General features: G+C 45.2%; 1 protein-coding gene across 1 annotated transcript in view; it reads right to left on the bottom strand.

Annotated features, from left to right (window-relative positions):
- Window positions 1-16707, bottom strand: part of znf385b (zinc finger protein 385B) — a 359240-nt gene extending 342533 nt beyond the window's left edge. The window contains exon 1 of the mRNA XM_039757758.1: window positions 16093-16707. The gene's annotated coding sequence lies outside the window, so the exon portion shown is untranslated. The remainder of the gene's footprint in view (window positions 1-16092) is intronic.
- Between the last annotated feature and the right edge of the window lie 240 nt (window positions 16708-16947).

Here is a 16947-nt window from a genome sequence, read left to right as displayed (position 1 = left end):
GAGGACAACACTGGCCCTAGGAGACAAATGGAAGACTAAGCTTCTTCAAAACTACTCACAATTAGAAATGTGCATTGAGGGTGGAAAATACAAATAAGGGCCCAGCTGGTACCCTAATTTCTACTCATTTCTTCTTATCCTTTCATATCCTTTTGTAATTATATTTATTTATATTTTGACACCGCAGGGACTGCACCTAATTTTGTTGTATTTGTTACAATGACAAGAAGAGAAAAGTCAAATAAAATGCCCCCTTTTATTGGCCAACTAAAAAGATTACAATATGCCAGCTTTCGAGACAACTCGGGCCCCTTCTTCAGACGAGATGTCATACAGAAACTGGAGTTCCCTGTGTTTATATACACACTAGGACAAGAAACAACAGTGAGAAATCTTAAATGTAAAAAAATTAATAGACTCCTTCAGGCTAGGGTTCATTTAACAAGAGAGACGAACAATGGATGGTCAAGATCTTTGGATAAGGTGACTGTCCAACAAAGTCCTTTGACGTTTCTGATGGGGTTCAATGTGGATCTGTAGACAGGTTGTCCGTGTCAGTCTGAGAGATGCAAACAGTCCTCATATCTGGCCGTAAAACTCTTGTCTCTGTTCAAGACATGTTGTAATGTATTACATTTTAACACGAGTTTAACTTCCCATTCTTTTTCCTCTTGCTGTGTTCTGAAGTTGCCCATAAGCACTGTGACTTTAAAGTCCCTCTCACAGTGTCCATGGCTGTTAAAGTGGGCCACTACAGAAACATCTGTGCTGCCACGTTTAATGTGAAACCTGTGGAAATTCATTGTCTGGCGGAGTGTTTGTCCAGTTTCTCCCACACAGAGTGAGTGCCGAGTCAGGACATTTCATGCAGAGAATTAGGTGGACCACATTAGATGATCTGCAGGAAAATGACCCCTTTATGTGATGTTCTAGTCGGCAGTGTGGTGTAACTATACGGTCTGTATTATAAATGTGGGCACACGTTTTACATCTTTTCTGTAGGCAGGGAGATGTGCCATTTTCTGTTGGTTCACTTAGGGAGTTTCGGACAGTTAGTTGCTGAAGGTTTGGCGGTTGTCTGTATGCCAGGAGGGGAGGTTCAGGAAATACATTTTTCAGTGTTTGGTCATCGTTTAGCATTGGCTGAAGTTCTTTTATAATTTTTTGAAGTGTTTCAAGATGTGGGTTGTAGGTGACAACAAGGGAGATGCGGTTCTTGTTGCCTTTGTTTTAATATTCCAGAAGGTTGTCTCTGGGTATGGCAGCAGCTCTTCTTATTTGAGTGTCTGTTGTTTTGGGGTTATAACCTTGTAATCTTTTTAGTTAGCCAATAAAAGGTGTCATTTTGCTTGACTTTTCTCTACACTCATAATGGCTAACACGGTACAACACCCTAATATTATACTAATAATATTATAATTATATTATAATAACGACAATAAAGAGATTCTGATTCCGATTCTATTTAACATAACGCAGGGATTGAATTCAGCCCTAAAACATCCTAGAGGATTCTGCTCACTTGGTTCTCTCTGGTATTGGTGCTAACCCCTAAAATAACGAATTGAGGGGGGTCTAGGAAATGAGCGTTAAGATTCAAGAGTTCCATGTGCTGAACAGGAGTCCAGGCTTTATAATGGGCATGTGAACTAGGGGTAGCTTGGTTGTTTGAGGCCATTTAAATTGGGAAACAGGATTGTAGGGACACTTGGGGCTGCAAGACAGAATTCTATAAGGTTGGCTTCGGGACCCCCATAGATGACACCGGGCTGTGGAAGAGAAATCTGGACTTCTTCACAAAGCACTTCTTGGCCAGGCCTTGAAAGTCCCCTTCCAGCTATTGAACCCTTTGGTTTGCAGTTGGCAGAGTAGTGAGGTTCCTGGTCAGCTGTGCGTTTGGCAGTGTGGTGTTGTGTTTAAGGCTGTGGATTTTAAAACCCAGAGGTTTGGGGCCTTTAAATCCCACTATTTGACATTATGTGGCCATTTCACCTAGCTGGGCACAAATTGGAGGGACAAAAAATGTCAGCCAAATAATCTTCTTCTAATTTCGGCTGCTCCTGTTAGGGGTCACCACAGCAGATAACCTTGCTCCATATCTCCCAATCCTTGTCATCTTGTTCTGTCACACCCATCACCTTCATGTCATCTCTCACCACATCCACAAACCTTCTCTTAGGCCTTCCTTTTTTTCCTCTTGCCTGCCAGCCAGCTTTATCCTTAACACCCTTCTCCCAATATACCCCTCATCTCTCCTCTGCACATCTCCAAACCAATGCAATCTCGCCTCTCTGACTTTGTCTCCAAACCGTCCAACCTGAGCTGACCCTCTAGTGCAGGGGTGTCAAACTCAAGTCCTGGAGGGCCGCAGTGACTGCAGATTTTCATTCTAACACTTTTCCTAATCAGTGACCCGTTTTCACTGCTAATTAGCTCTTTTTCCCTTGATTTTAATAGCCTTGCGTTTAAGGAGTCAGTCCTCTGAATTTGTTCTTTTCTTCATTAATTGACAGCCAAATAGAAATGAGATGCGAAACGAGCCAACAGATGACCAGCTAAACTGGGTTTTCAAACTCAAACTATTCTCTTAATGAAGCTGATTCTTGCTGTTAATTAAACCCGTTATTTAATTCTTGGCTTGTTGATGCTCTCATTCTGCCACAGCAGACATTTCCAAAACTGTTGATTGTTCTCTTATTTCTAAGAACATCGTCAAAATGTTTTGGTGACCTGAGAGATCAACCTTACTGAGCCCTTCACCTTTCTTTATTTTCAGATATTGTGTGATGGGCACAGGTGAGCTGATCATGTGGTGGCTTGTTTTGAGTCTCATTATTGTTTGGCTGCTAATTAAGGAAAAAGAAACAACTAAAGGAGTCAAGTTAATTAAAACAAAGGCAAAAGAAGTTCATTAGCAGCAAAAACTGGTCACTAATAAAGTAGATGGTTAGAATGAAAACCTGCAGCAGCCACTGTGGCCCTCCAGTACTGGAGACTGACACCCGTGCTCTAATATATTCGTCCCTAATAATAAATAATAATATTTCATGAGGTTATCCAGGAAGGAGGCAGAGAAGGTGAAACAAGAAGAAAAAGGAAACTTATCGTCTCATTTAGTCAGACAAGTGGAGCAGCCATTTTATCCAACGGACAAGAACTGAACTCTTGCTTAAGTGAGCCCACTTTGCTGTACCCTCCTATTATCATGTGTTATACATCTAACTTATCCTGTACACTTTTCTGCTCTTTTAACTAGAATAAATAATCTGATGTATTTTGGTCTCATTTGTGTGGTTGCAGTCAGCCCAAGGTAGAAAGAAAAGCAAATGAACACATTATTGTTCTTTAGTTTTTTGTTTTTTTTTTGTGTGTGTGTGTGTGTGTTAGGTTATCTGGATAGTGTAAAGTGGGTTAGCAGAAGTAGTGCCGCTGGGTGCATAACAGTGCCCTGCAATGGGCTGGTATCCTGTCCAGGGCTGAGTGGTGCCTTGTGTGCAATGAAACCTGCATGATGTGACCCTGAATAAGATACATTGGTGCAGAAATGGTTAAAAGACGTGGACGATTATGTTCTCTGCCTCTTCCCTTATGGTAACGTGGAATCAAAATGAAATGTGCAGAGCAAGAGGTGCACAGGACAAGTAACCCCTACTATCAAGTGTTACATATCAGTGATCACACCGTGTACAAGAGCAGTTTTAGTTAAACAGACTCACTGTATTCGTACAGAGCATCCGGAAAGTATTCACAGCACATCACTTTTTCCACATTTTGTTATGTCACAGCCTTATTCCAAAATGGATCAAATTCATTTTTTTTCCTCAGAATTCTACACACAACACCCCATAAGGACAAAGTGAAAAAAGTTTACTTGAGGTTTTTGCAAATTTATTAAATATAAAAAAACTGAGAAATCCCATGTCCATAAGTATTCCCAGCCTTTGCTCAATACTTTGTCGATGCACCTTTGGCAGCAATTCCAGCCTCAAGTCTTTTTGAATCTGATGCCACAAGCTTGGCACACCTATCCTTGGCCAGTGTCGCCCATTCCTCTTTGCAGCACCTCTCAAGCTCCATCAGGTTGGATGGGAAGTGTCGGTGCACAGCCATTTTAAGATCTCTCCAGAGATGTTCAATCGGATTCAAGTCTGGGCCACTCAAGGACATTCACAGAGTTGTCCTGAAGCCACTCCTTTGATATCTTGGCTGTGTGCTTAGGTTTTGTTGTCCTGCTGAAAGATGAACCGTCGCCCCAGTCTGAGGTCAAGAGCGCTCTGGAGCAGGTTTTCATCCAGGATGTCTTTGTACATTGCTGCAGCCATCTTTCCCTTTATGCTGACTAGTCTCCCAGTTCCACCACCATGCTTCACTGTAGGGATGGTATTGGCCTGGTTTCCTCCAAACGTGACGCCTGGCATTCACACCAAAGAGTTCAATCTTTGTCTCATCAGACCAAAGAATTTTGTTTCTCATGGTCTGAGAGTCCTTCAGGTGCCTTTTATAAACTCCAGGTGGGCTACCATGTGCCTTTTACTAAGGAGTGGCTTCCGTCTGACCACTCTACCATACAGGCCTGATTGGTGGATTGCTGCAGAGATGGTTGTCCTTCTGAAAGGTTCTTCTCTCTCCACAGAGGACCTCTGGAGCTCTGACAGAGTGACCATCAGGTTCTTGGTCACCTCCCTGACTAAGGCCCTTCTCCCCCGATCGCTCAGTTTAGATGGCCGGCCAGCTCTAGGAAGAGTCCTGGTGGTTTCGAACTCCTTCCACTTACGGATGGTGGAGGCCACTGTGCTCATTGGGACCTTCAAAGCAGCAGAAATGTTTCTGTAACCTTCCCCACATTTGTGCCTCGAGACAATCCTGTCAGAGGTCTACAGACAATTCCTTTGACTTCATGCTTGGTTTGTGCTCTGACATGAACTGTCAACTGTGGGACCTTCTATAGACAGGTGTGTGCCTTTCAAATCATGTCCAGTCAACTGAATTGACCACAGGTGGACTCCAATTAAACATCTCAAGGATGATCAGTGGAAACAGGATGGATCTGAGCTCAATTTGGAGCTTCATGGCAAAGGCTGTGAATACTTATGGACATGTGCTTTCTTAGTTTTTTTATTTTTAATAAATTTGCAAAAACCTCAAGTAAAATTTTTTCACGTTGTCATTATGGGGTGTTGTGTGTAGAATTCTGAGGAAAAAAATGAATTGAATCCATTTTGGAATAAGGCTGTGACATAACAAAATGTGGAAAAAGTGATGAAGCGCTGGGAATACTTTCCGGATGCTCTGTACATCATCACATCATCAAAAAATCTTCAGGGTGCAGCCGGCTGAGCCCAGTTCTGACCAGACTCTCCTTCCCAACAACCAAAGAAGAGTTGGTGGTGCCTTGGTTTAACGAGATGGGACCACGTCATGAACACTGTTTGTCCGGAAAAGGATGGGAGTTGCACCAGTCACGGAAAAGATGCGTGACGCAAGGCTACAATGGTATGGGCATGTCGCCCACAGAAGATGACCAGACTGGCACTGCGCCTGAGCCCCCAAGGCAGACGCCCGTGAGGGAGACCGAAGAAACGTTGGATGGACCAGATCAAGGAGGACATGAAAATTGCTGTTGTTGCCCCGGAGGACGCCCTGGATTGCACCAAATGGAGGAGACGTTGCAGACAAGCAGACCCTGCAATGACGTGGGACTAACGCTAAGAAGCTGCTAATGGGCAATTCACAATAAGTTTATTGACTGATTGACTGGCTGTATTATTTGTCCTGCAAGTCTGTATTCTTGTTTTTTGGTTTCTGCTGCTCTATGTATGTGAATTTTCCCCATGGGATTAATAAATTGCATCTAATCTAGCATGTTAGCCAGAGTCTGCTTGGGCTTTTCTCCATGTTGCCCTGATTTCTCAGAATGTGTTAAATTAAGGGGGTGACTATTAAGTACGCCTGCTTTAAGCGCATTTGGGGATGTTGGGGTGCATCTTCCTGTGTGGGACTGGTGCTACTGGTATAGTCCTTGATGTTAATGAATCCCTTGCTCAATCGGACTCCTCCTTCAATAAAAACTTTGGTTTCTTTCTTACGCTCATCTCATCTTCAGCACGTCATTTACATGCAGACCTTTTCTTTGCTCTTTAGCATTGAACGCACAATGAGCAGACACCACACTGCAGCCATCACTCATGTCAGCGTCTGCCAATCACCAGCGAGCCCAAAACACCACCCACCTGCGGTGCAGCAGCTTTAGAGACCGGCAGTACAAACACCGCCGGGGTCATTTAAAACACAAGACGAGGAAACCATGGAGTAGAATCAATGACAAAATACAGCTGCTGAGGTGAGGCGTGCCACCCCTGTTTTAAGTTATGATTTAAGGATTGGCGATATGAAGGCACTGTAACCACATCCGCGTCTAAAATTGAGAAAAACACTGAATGATGTTTCTCATTTGTTTTGAAGAAAAGGAAACTTCCAATCAATGTTTTTTTTTTTTTACAGATCTCCAACTGCTTATTCCTGTTAAGGATTGTGAGAGCCTTGGGCTACACACTTGGATTTCCAGCCCTTGCAAGTTCAATGTTGCGTTTAGATGTTCTCCCTGTGTATGCGTCAGTTTTGTTCTTTCTCCAGAGACCACATCCCAAAATATACTGATCAAAAAAATGAAAGGACCCCATTTGAATGAGAGTATGGCATCAAGTCAGTGACACTTCTGGGCTGTTGATCTGGTCAGTGAAGTAGCAGAGGGGCTTGTTCATCAGTTTCAGCTGCTTTGGTGCACCAGAGGGGGGACAACAATGAGACGACCCCCAAAACAGGAATGAATGGGTTAACAGGTGGAGGAGGCCACTGACATTTTTCCCTCCTCATCTGTTTTGTCACTCGTTTTGCATTTGGCTACGGTCAGTGTCACTACTGGTAACATGAAGCCATACCTGGACCCTACAGAGCTGGCACAGGTAGTCCAACTTCTCCAAGATGGCACATCAATACCATGGGTCATTACCAGAAGGTTTGCTGTGTCTCCTAGCACAGTCTCAAGGGCATGGAGGAGATTCCAGGAGACAGACAGGCAGTTACTCCAGGAGAGCTGGACAGGGCCCCTCGTAGAAGGTCCTTAACCCATCAGCAGGACCCACCGGTATCTGCTCCTTTGGGCAAGGAGGAACAAGATGAGCACTGGCAGAGCCTACAAAATGACCTCCAGCAGGCAGGCCACTGGTGTGAATGTCTCCGACCAAACAATCAGAAACAGACTCCATGAGGGTGGCCCGAGGGCCCGACAATGTCATCTAGTGGGCACCGTGAAGCTCGATTGGCATTTGCCACAGAATACCAGAATTGGCAGGTCCACCACTGGCAGGCGCCCTGTGCTTTTCACAGATGAGAGCAGGTTCACCCTGAGCACATGTGACAGACGTGAAAGGGCCTGGAGAAGTCGTGGATAACGTTATGCTGCCTGTAACATCGTTCAGTATGACCAGTGTGGCGGGGGGTCAGTGATGGTCAGTCTGGGGAGGCATATCCATGAAGACACAGACGCACAGACCACTACAGGCTAGACAATGGTGGGCACCTTGACTGCCATTAGGTATCGGGATGAAATCCTTGGACCCATTGTCAGACCCTATGCTGGCTCCTTCTGCTGCACAACAATGCCTGGCCTCAGGCGGCGAGAGGATGATAATAATAATAATAATTCTTTGCTTTTATATAGCGCTTTTCTCACTACTCAAAGCGAGCAGCAATTGCAGGTTAAGGGCCCAACAGAGCAGAGTCCCTACTGGCATTTACAGGATTCGAACCTTCAACCTTCCAATTGCCAGTGCAGATCCCCAGCCTCAGAGATACCACTGACTGCCCCGACCCCGCCGCTCACTCGCCTGACCTCAATCCAATAGAACACCTCTGGGTGGGACATTACGTTTCAGTTCATCTGATGTCTCAGCCTGTCCAGGAGCTCAGTGATGCCCTGGTCCAGATCTGGGAGGAGATCCCCCAGGACACCATCCGCCGTCTCATTAGGACGTTGTCAAGCATGCAAACTACCGAGTACGATTTGGAGTTGCTGCTATTTAATTTCGGCCCAATGGACTCCCCTGCCTGCCACATCTTTGTCTCCCTTTGATTTTCGGGGTGTCCCTCTGTCGGTTGATCATTTTCATTTCCATCCTTTCGTTCCTCACACATCACCATATCAGTCCATAGCAGTAGAGACAGCCAGCAGGATTTTTTTCCCCATTGAGATCTGCTGTGTTTTCAAAGTCAGTCAGTCAGTCATTGTCCAACACGCTATATCCTAACACAGGGTCTGCCAGAGTCAATACCAGCCAGCAGTGGGCGCAAGACAGGAACTAACCCGGGCAGGGCGCCAACCTACCACAAGTGTTTTCTAAGTGTTTCTTTATTTTTTTGAGCAAGTTATACAATATATAAGATATAGAAGTTAGCCTGACTGGTAACCATAATCTGGCCTGGTATGAGTGACGGAGCCCTGCCATGACCTGCTGTCCGTTTCAGACATCTCAGAGACAGTCACAGCCATCTGTCCAATGTTACCGGGGCAGATGTCGGCTCTTTGTGAACAAAGACGTGGGATCTACGACATGGAGCAGCTTCTTTATGAAATTTAAATCTACAAAATCAGTACAGTCAGGAAATCCTCACGCACATGCTGCCATTACCTTGGCAAAGGAAAGAAGGTCTCAGAGCAGCCGACAAAATCAAAGCTTAACAATGAAGGGATTTCAAAAAGTCCCGACGCCAAGTGAAAATAAACCCTCGTAAAGGCGTAATGCACGCAACGTGAGCGCTCCTCATCGGCTCTGTCCCCACTGCGACCCTGTTGTCAATACTGCAGGTATGGCGGATAAATCAATGACTAACTACTGCTAGCAATTTTCATTTTAATAAGCTAGTAATCGCCGTGCCTGCTTTAACTCTTACAAGATAAATCCTTACTTTCAACAGAAAATAAAATGTCATTATCACAAAGGATCAATATAAATGCGGACTTGCAGGCTTCTATGGAAACTGAATACTGCGGCTGAAATATTAGGAAAAAAAAAAATGCAACTCTGCTGCTGCGTGGTCCAAAAAATTGCAAACGTACAAAAATAGTCAGCTTCCTTACAACACGCTGGCTCCAAAAACTGCCCTTAATTTTAATTATTATTAATCAATAAACAAAACGAGAACAATGCTTTTTTTTTGTTTAATGAAAACACTTCTTCAATAGCAAATTTTTTTTTATTTCTGCCACTTGACTAAATATAGGGGCGGCACGGTGGCGCAGTGGGTAGCGCTGCTGCCTCGCAGTTAGGAGTCCCGGGTTCGTTTCCCGGGTCCTCACTGAATGGAGTTTGCATGTTCTTCCCATGTCTTTCTCCGGGTGGTCCGGTCTCCTCCCACAGTCCAAAGACATGCAGGTTAGGTGCATTGGCGGTCCCAAATTGTCCCCCAAATTGGTGTGTGTGTGTGCCCTGAGGTGCCCGGGGTTTTTGTTTGGGATTGGCTCCAACAGACCCCCCGTGACCCTGTAGTTAGGATATAGCGGGTCGGATAATGGATGGATGGATGGATGGATGACTAAATATATACAGTGCATTCCTTCAAAGCATTCAAATCTGCCAGCATAACATGTGGAAAAACTTACACCTTGTAAAATGCCTGCAGAAATTAATGAAATGTGATGAACTCGACTAAACTATCTGATGGCAGCCAGGCAAAGATGTACTAAAGGAATGTCAGGTACAACGTAGTCGGACGGCAAGATCCTTTGTTGATTTTGGCTGCAGCATCGAGAGCATTCAGAGGCCAAGAAAACCGAACATTCTGCTTCCAAGAGTTCAGCCGACGGCTGGGCAGTGGACGACACCCACACACGTTCACAAACGGGCACGCAGATTGGCGGAGTTCGGTCACAAAGCGCGCAAAGACGTGTCCGGGACGCTGCTTCATCGTGCGTCGAGCTCACACGACGTGGCACAAGAAATTCAGAACTAAGCTGGAAACACCCATACACGGAGCAAGCAAAGACTTGAAGTGCTCAGCTGCACACATCCAGGATCCCAGTGCCGCTTCTCCTAGTGGAGTCTCCGTTAGCAATGCAGTAGGACGCCGACTTCTTTCTGACACGGCTCTGAGGATGTTTGCTTTGGACCAGCTGCCAAATTCGTCGGCACACTTCAAATCAAGGAGGACGCTGAAGGATTTGTCAGCAGACACGCCCGGCTTATTTTCAGTAGCCTGCTTCTTTTTTGTTTTGTGCGTTTTGTTCTTTAAAACAAATAAATGTGCTTTGTCGCACAACAAAAGGACGCCACCGCTTATGGAGAATCTCACTTTGAATTTACAAGGGCTACTTTCTAAGGAGACAAATGGCCATTTTGAAGGCTTCCATAAGTCTCAGCCGTCGCTGCTAATGAGAGAGTAATTCACTTGACAGTCGGCCGAGTCATAATAAATATAAGATCACAGCTGCTGCTGCCCTAACCTCACCCGGGAAATGCAAGTTGAGCTTTCAAGCTAGAACTGTGCTCAAGTATTCAAAAAAAATACATTTAAAAAAATGCCTGCTCAGATTTTCCAAACATAGAAAACAAAAACATTACAATAAGGAGATAGCGTCACATTGACTCTTACAGTACTGCTTAAGGTGGCCTACAAAAATGTGCCTGAAATTCCTGGGGGTAAAGACGACGAGCATCAAGAATGCTCTGAAGGCACGTTCTAACCCACTTAGTCTTCCACAGGGTTGCGGGAGGTGCTGGAGCCTTTCCCATAGGGCACAAGGCAGGAACAAACCCTGCACAGGATGCCAGTCCATAACTGGGCGCGCACACACACACACACGGGCCAATTTAGGATCGCCAGTTCACCTGACCAGCGTGGACTGTAAGAGGAAACCCACGCAGACACGGGGAGAACATGCAAACTCCAACAGCGAGGACCTGGGATGGGAACCTTACTGTGAGGCAGCGGCACTTACACTGCGCTACCATGCTGCCCCATGCTCTGAAGTGTACGATGTGACAAAGGAGCTATACAGGCGACACACACTGACAACGGAGACACGTAAAAATGAAACCAAAAATGTATTTTCTTCACCCATGGGGCATGTCTTCCCCGTGTCCCACAGGCCCTACGCAGTCCCCAAAACACACAAAAGAACTTCGCAGTGGTAGGGCTGCTGCCTCGCAGTTAGGAGACCGGGGTTTGCTTCCCGGGTCCTCCCTGCGTGGAGTTTGCATGTTCTCCCCGTGTCCAAAGACATGCAGGTTAGGTGCATTGACGATCCTAAAATTGTCCCTAGTGTGTGCTTGGGTGTGTGAGTGTGTGTGTGTGTGCCCTGCAGTGGTTTGTTCCTGCCTTGCACCCTGTGGTGGCTGACATTGGCTCCAGCAGACCCCTGTGACCCTGTGTTAGGATATAGCGGGTTGGAGAATGACTGACTAACTGACTGACAGACAGACGCTCTTCTTCCTCCACTCCTCCCAGGCAGCTTTGTCCTCCTTTGGCGCCTCGAGTAGTGGCTGCTGTCTCCTCTTATAGCCCACCCGGAAGTGCTCCAGGCGATGATTGACCAAATTCAGGCTGCACTACCATCCAGACGGGCTCAGGAAGCCGTGCAGATCCCCCAGGCGGTGACCCCGACGCAACCCAGGGAAGATTCCACCAAGCGTTCCTGGGGACGTAGTGTGCAGCCCATGGCTGTTCTCCCAGTTTCAGTGTCCATCACAACATGTAAAGTCGAAAAATAATTATTTTTAATAAAGGTGTACAAGTAAACTGGTGCGGGCCCGGCGAGTTTAGATTCCTTTTCAAAGTAAAGATTTGTTTTCTCTCTCCTAGAAAGGTATGTTTCTACAAGGCCCACGTCATATCAATAAAATTCAATTTGATCCAAACTAGCCACAATGTTAAAGGTCATGTGCAAAATGCCAGCGTGAGGATGCAGCATTTAAAGAACTACATGGAAATGAATAATTAAATATACAACAACCTGAGACAAATCGAGATTTTATTACTGTGCAGTGTGTGTGTGTGTCTGTTTTCAGATTAGCAAGGCCCCTCACATGGCAGCCAGTAGCAGCTTTTGGATTGCCATGACATATACAGTGAGAGACACATGTACAGTATATTAGATGATCCCCTTGACCTTCATGACACAGTTATGAAGAGGAGATACATTTCTGAGAGGATTACCACCCGAATATATGAGAAATAATCCTCTCTGAGACAATCGCCAAGCCTCCCCTCAGCAGAACTTCCTTCCTTACACAGCTGATTCCCAAGAAACACAAACATATTTCGATATCATGAACCACAGAAACAGGGCTGGAAGCTATTGCTGCGCCGAGCCCTTGGCCCGGGCAAGTGTGACTCAGTGTGTCGCTCACTAGAGATTTACAGCCTCTCCAGAAAATATGCTCAGGCAGATGACATTAACAACAGGAGACTTTTGCCATCTGTACTAAGCGTGGCGATGTATAGCTCTCTGGGAAAGAAGCCTTTTACTTTTCAGTGGCACACAGAGACCCTGATTTCTTCATAACCAGAATTATTTATAACCATACGGGGGGGTTGGGGGGGGAACTTTTAAATAATTAATCGCTCTCTTGAAATGAGAAAACTGGAAAATAAAATGTGCTCACAAACAAGTTGTTCTTCACAAGCTTTGGGGGGAATTTTCATAATAAAATGAAACAAATGGCTGTTCTTTCCAGCCTGCAACATTTGCTTTTTGAGCTCGTTACCTATTCATTTGTAACTGTGGAAGTTGGTGCGCCTCATCCGCTCGGGTAGAGGAGAGGAATCCAAGCGAATCTTTCACGATGACGAGTAAGTCACTTTATCACTGGGCATCAAGTAGCTATATTTAGAAGAACGACTGATAGAGAGGGCCAAAGAAGATTACGCGCAAAACGCATCTCCGGCTTTCCTCCACCGAGAGTCGGACTGAACAGCTACTTTTTCCAAGTGAGCATAATAAATCATCTCACTTGGGAGACCACTTCCACTGGTTTTCCCCTTACATACTTTGAAATGCGACAACACAGTGAAATCCAGCATCAATAAATAAATATTAATTGGCGCAGACGCTTTTATTTTGCCGTGTCCTCTTTGGGAATCTGCAAACTGAAATGTAAAGCTTAATGTTTTCCACTGAAGTCCCACAAAATAAAAGCTGAGCGACCACACGATATTTATACCGTTCCTCTCAGTCGTGTACAATTATTATTACTTGAGTTATTAATGAAAGTCAAATCTTACATGAAGCTTATCAAGACAGACCAAACTCACAACATTTACTCAACTCCTCTGTCATGGACAATTATCATTACTTAAGATAATAAAGAAACTGAAACATCATGGGAAGCGTTACCAGACCATACCCTCCAAAGCACTTTACATTTACTATAACAAAAGGCTTTTGTACCAATAATAGATAGATAGATAGATAGATAGATAGATAGATAGATAGATAGATAGATAGATAGATAGATAGATAGATAGATAGATAGAGTGAAAGGCACTATATAATAGATAGATAGATAGATAGATAGATAGATAGATAGATAGATAGATAGATAGATAGATCTAGACAAGAACCAAACATTCAGCCCAGCAAAGCTCACCAGTCCTATCCACTTATTTCTTCCAAGAATACAACGATTTGAGTTTTGAAAGTCCCTAATGTCTTACTGTCTACCAGACTACTTGGTCGCTTATTCCAAGTGTCTATCATTCTTTGTGTAAAGAAAAACTTCCTAATGTTTGTGCAAAATTTACCCTTCACAAGTTTCCAACTGTGTCCCCGTGTTCTTGATGAACTCATTTTAAAGTCACCGTCTCTATCCACTGTACTGATTCCCTTCATCATTTTAAACACTTCAATCAGGTCTCCTCATAATCCTCTTTTGTCTAAACTGAATAGGTTCAGCTCTTTTAATCTTTCCTCATAACTCAATCCCTGCAGGCCTTGTCGCTCTTCTCTGGACCTTCTCTTATGCTGTTATGTCCTTTTGTAGCCTGGAGACCCAAACTGCACCCAGGACTCCAGATGAGGCCTCACCAGTGTGTTATAAAGTTTGAGCAGAACCTCCTGTGACTCGTACTCCACACATCAAGGCGCTATATAACCTGACACTCTATTAACCTTCTTAATGGCTTCTGAACACTGTCGGGAAGTCGATAGCTTAGAGTCCACTACGACTCCTAAATCCTTCTCATAAGGTGGACTCTTTATTTTCTGACCGCCCATTGTGTATTCAAACCTTACATTTTTACTTCCTATGTGTAATTCTTTACATTTACTGACATTAGATTTCATCGTCCACAAATCTTCCCAATGCCTGTATGCTGTCCAAGTCCTTCTGTAATGATATAACGGATTCCAAATTATCTGCTAATCCACCTATCTTGGTATCATCAGCAAACCTAACCAGCTTGTTCTTTATATTCCTATCTAAATCATTTATAAATATTAAAAATAGCAGCGGCACCCACACTGCCTCCTGCTGGTCACCACTCTTAACATCAGCCAGTATTAATGAGGTTCCTCACACCATCACCCTCTGCCTCCTGTGTCTGAGCCAATTCTGCACCCGTCTAAAAACATCACCCTGAACTGCCACTTCTTTTAGTTTGATGCCCAACCTCTCATGTGGCACCTCATCAAATGCTTTCTGAAAGTCCAGATTAATAATCTCATTTGCTCCACTTTGATCGTAACCTTTTGTTGCCTCCTCTGAATTCCAGCATGTTAGTAAAACACGACCTCCCTCTTCTGATAGGTAGATAGATAGATAGATAGATAGATAGATAGATAGATAGATAGATAGATAGATATTTGTCCCCACAAGGAAAGCCTGTCTTTTTACAGAAGCTCACAAAATAATATTACAGCAAACAAAAATAAACACCAGAATTACTAAAACAAAGAAAACTAAACTGACTTTGCTAAAGATTAAAAAGAGCAGTCACAGTGAGGCACTATATCAGCATATAATCGGTGGTAAACTACTAATAATAATACATAAAATAATAATCAAAGGCCTAATGTTTAATCACATAACTTTATATAGTGCCCTCCAAGTAAAAACCACAGAGGCAAAACTACACAATACTCAAGAGCTGCTTTCACAAGCTCCGATTCTAACTATTGACTTCATGAAGTGCATTTGGCTAGTAGATGTGTGACACTTGTATATGACACATTCAGTTTGACAGCAGGCATTAATATGACTGAGCATCGCACATAATAAGCACACAGAAAAGGCTCTTGTACTGCACAAGTGCTTTTACCAAATATCCAGCGCTCATTTTCTACAGATCATTTTTTACTCAAACTCATCATCACTCTTCACATAATGAACACTGAAAATTCAACTGCAAAAGCAAATATGCCAGCACCTCTAGCACTTTAGCCATCTGCATTATATTTAGTATACTGTACACGCTAAAAAGAGAGCAACCCGTTTGACATTTACAGCCCACTCCGGGCTTACTAACCCGAAAACAGCGAGGAAGGTGCTCAAATCTGAGCTGATTATGTCAATGAACAACGCAGGTTGGGGCCAAACAAACAGACAAACACCTGGATATTAGTCATTATGGCGTATCTTATCAATTAGCAATAAACTTTCCCTGCGATGCAAACGATCCCTTCAAAGTGTAAGTAATACCCCCAACCTTCCAGCAAGTCACAGGTACAAACCCAGGAGCTTAGAATTGTACCCAATACTTTCATCTCTTTTTAGTCAGGCAAACACCCGAATATTATATAAAGGTGAGTATATCGTATGTCATCTACCGAACGACATCACGAATTCATGCTTAGGCATCCTTGGTATGAAGTTGACCTGCTAAGCTGGGTCGGCTCGATGTGTCCCCACCGCTTTGTCTTTTCTAATTTCCACCGAGGGTACTCGATGGTCTCCAGAGGGATGTCCCGTTAATGTGACATTCTCTTAAGCGTAAGGACAACGCGAAAGCGGGACAGCACATCACATCCCATCCCATCCACATGAAGGTCGAAGCAACGCGCCGAGTTCAGTAAAGAATCAGGAAAGCATTTCAACTTACTGTACAGGCGGCTGCCAGGCTGAGCCTCCCAGGAGCCAGGAGAACAGCGGGTGGGCAGCTGCAGGGCGGCAGGTGGGCTGCAGGTGAGCGGCAGCGATCCCAGCGGCGCGCTGTCTTGCGCAGTCGGAGTTGGAAGCTGTGGAGCCAAGAAGAACGCCACAACTCCAGCACGAGACCAGCTTAGCTGTTCGGAGCGGCAAGCGGCGTGAGCCTCGGGGTGGAAACTTTCCGTTACACGCGGCCCCCCGAGCGCAGTCTTACACGGCCTCTGGAGTTTAGCACGAGAGGGGTGTGTCCTCAGCCCCCTTCTCAAACTTTTCCTACTGACAAGTCCCAGGGTGACAGCTCTCCGCTCGAGGTACCTGCGTGCTCCTATCTTCCCTCCGTGTCGCTCGGCAGCCGAAGCGGCATCCAGCAGCGTTGCTCCGCACGAGCAAACCAACCTTTCCGTGTGCGGCGAAGAGAAAAGAACGCGAGCCTCCGTTGAGCTCGAGCCAACCGGCCAGCCAGCAGCGACGGCAGCGCTTCACCTGCGGGTACGGAGCAGCTGTCCGGTAAGCACGCAGATCACGATGTTCTCGCCCGCTCTGCTCCTCCTGCGCTTCGAGGCTTGAGCGCTCGGCTACGCACTGCGCATGCGCGCCCCTGGACGCTACCTGAGCCCGCGAGTGTCCTCGTCGGTGCTGGCGGACGGGGAGCGCGCGTCACTAGTGTCATATTTAATAAGAATAACGGAGGCGACAAATCAATACCAGCGCGCTCGGGGACACGACAGCGCAAGGAAGTCGTCAAAGCGAGGATTGTAGCGGGAATAAACAGTGAGAGGAAGAAGGCGGCGAGGACACGGCGAGTCCT

This window comes from Polypterus senegalus, chromosome 6, assembly GCF_016835505.1.
Source record: "Polypterus senegalus isolate Bchr_013 chromosome 6, ASM1683550v1, whole genome shotgun sequence".
NCBI classification, from domain to species: domain Eukaryota; kingdom Metazoa; phylum Chordata; class Cladistia; order Polypteriformes; family Polypteridae; genus Polypterus; species Polypterus senegalus.
The sequence above is the reverse complement of the archived record's forward strand: the minus strand, read 5'-3'. Positions and strand labels throughout refer to the sequence as shown.